Below are 2,868 nucleotides of genomic sequence, written 5' to 3'. Positions count from 1 at the left end.
AGAAGAGGAAATCTGTCACTACTTCCACCTTTTCCCCTTCTATTTTCCATGAAGTAATGGGCCAGATGCCATGATCTTAGGTTTTTTTTAATATTTAGTTTTAATCCAGCTTTCACTCTCCATTCTCACCTTTATCAATAGGCTCTTTAGTTCCTCTTCACTTTCTGCTATCAGAGTGGTGTCATCTGCATGTCGAGGTTATTGATATTTCTCCCACCTATCTTGATTCCAGCTTGTAACTCATCCAGCCTGGAATGTCTCATGATGAGCTCAGCGTACAGGTTAAATGAACAGGATGACAGCAGACGGCCCTGTTGTACTCCTTTCTCGACCTTGAACCAACTAGTTGTTCCATACAGGGTTCTAACTGTTGCTTCTTGACTCTCATACTAGTTTCTCAGGAGACAGGTAAGAAGGCCTGGTATTCCCTTCTCTTTAAGAGCTTTTCACAGTTTGTCATGATTCACACAGTCAAAGACTTTAGCATAGTCAATGAAACAGAGGTAGATGTTTTTTTCTGGAATTCCCTTGCTTTCTCTATGATCCAGCAAATATTGGCAATTTGATGTCTGGTTCCTCTTCCTTTTCTAAAACCAGCTTGAACATCTGAAAGTTCTTGGTTCACATACTGCTGAAGTCTAGGATGCAAGATTTTAAGCATGACCTTACTAGCATGGGAGATGAGTGCAATTGTCCAATGGTTAGCACATTCTTTGGTACTACCGTTCTTGAAAATTGGGATGAGGATTGAGCTTTTCCAGTCCTGTGGCTACTGCTGGGTCTTTCAGATTTGCTGACATATTGAATGCAACACCTTGATAGCATCATCCTTTAGGGTATTGAATAGCTCTACTTGAATTCTATCGCATCCACTAGTTTTATTAACAGCAGTGATTCCCAAGGCCCACTTGACTTCACATTCCAGAATGTCTGGCCCTGGGTGACTGACCATACCATCATAATAATCTGGTTCATTAAGGTCTTTTTTGTACAGTTCTTCTGTGTATTCTTTCTATCTCTTCTTGATCTCTTCTGCATCTACTAGGTTTCTACCGTTTCTGTCTTTTATTATGCCCATCTTTTGGTGAAATGTTTGCTAGATATTTCCAGTTTTCCTGAATATATCCAATTTCCTAAAATGTCTTTATAATCATCATTGTTATTATTATTGTTGCCATTATTATTACTTCAATCATCAGAGATGAGCACAATAGGTGAAAGTCTCAATATTTGTTATTTTAAATGGACAGTCTATTAAAATTATTTTTCATGCAATTAATAGTTTATTGAAAACCTAAAAACTTCTGAGGACTTCCCAGTTGGCTCAGCAGTAAGAATCCGCCTGCTAATGCAGGAGACAGAGTTTGATCCCTGGGTCAGGAAGATCCCCTGGAGAAGAGAAAGGCTACTGACTCCAGTATTCTTGCCTGGAAAATCCTATGGACAGAGGAGCCCGATGAGCTATAGTCCATAAATGGGGTCACAACGAGTCAGACGTGACTGAGCAACTGAGCACACAGCAGCATTTACGTGTTGAGTAAACTGTAGAATCAGCTTGCATTGGACATGTACACACGCAAGAACTTCTGACTTCCACTAGTTTTTCATGACTGACTGTGGATTTTTGCAATGTGTTTGCTTCTGGCCCACTCAGTTCTGCTGCCTCTTGGCAGACTTTCAAGGTACAGGCACTGTGCCTCATCTGTTGTGTTACACTGGTCCCCAGATCACCATGGGTTCTCAATAAATCTTCCCTCTATAATCAGCTTCTGAAAATGGAGCTTCGTGTGTTACTGCAGTCAGTTATGGAGATGGCTGTCACCAGGGCCTTCTCTTTAGCTTCAGCCACCTTTCCAGAATTGCTTTTCTTTCTTCAGCTCCATTTATGAGACTGCAGCTCTCCAGAACCACATGTTGCAGCCAAATTGTGCTTTCCTCTAGTAGCAGGATATCATTTTTTTAACACTGTGTTATTTACTGGTCCCTTGGTTATACAAGAAAACTAGGAATCTCACACATGTTAGCAATTGTAGCTCCAGTAGCTGAAGATTTACTACAGGCAAGCGTACGTTTAAGAGCCAGTTTTCAGATCTCGTCTCTTAACTTCCTGGTGATATAGCAGAAACATAACTAGGCTTGAACCTTGTGCATGCTCTGGATCTGGACAGGTGTGTGTGCGTGTGTGTCTGTCTGTGTGTTGACCTGAATGAGCACATAATGGGAGAGAATGATGCCTTTAAATTTAGTTCTGTACTTAATATTGTTATTTATCTTACATGTCAGTGATCATTTTCTCCCTGGCAAACGTAGTCTTCATTACAAAATCCAGTCATGCAGTTCCCATGCTTTAGAGATAAGGCTGAGATTCTGTCAGAGCACTTAACCACAGGTGTAAAAATGTTGTGATTAAAAAGAGACTGCACATTTAAGTAGGAGTAATTAGATGTGAATTCTTAATTGCAAAGTTACACAAGCATTTATGCTTTGCTTTGAGATCCTGAGGCTTTCAAAGGTGCTATATAAATGCAAATTGCTTGTCACATCATTCATGCCATATATTCATGACATTGAAATTGTGCATTTATACTGAACTAAACTTAATAATAAAATACTAAATATAAAGTATCTATTCAATAGAGCATTTCCATGAGCTAAGAAAGTACACTTTAACTTTTTAACAAGTACCTGGTATTATGAGATGCAAGTTCTCTCTTTACATCTGATTAAGAGAATGAAGTATAAAAATAAAGCTCTTCAGACTGATTAAACTACAAAAGTGTAAACAGTTTGTAAAATATTATTACTGTAGCTTAACAGAATTTAAATTAGGCAAAGTTTCTGAATGTAAACTCGCACGTTAGTTGTAGT

This window comes from Dama dama, chromosome 31 (assembly GCF_033118175.1).
Source record: "Dama dama isolate Ldn47 chromosome 31, ASM3311817v1, whole genome shotgun sequence".
NCBI classification, from domain to species: domain Eukaryota; kingdom Metazoa; phylum Chordata; class Mammalia; order Artiodactyla; family Cervidae; genus Dama; species Dama dama.
The sequence above is the reverse complement of the archived record's forward strand: the minus strand, read 5'-3'. Positions refer to the sequence as shown.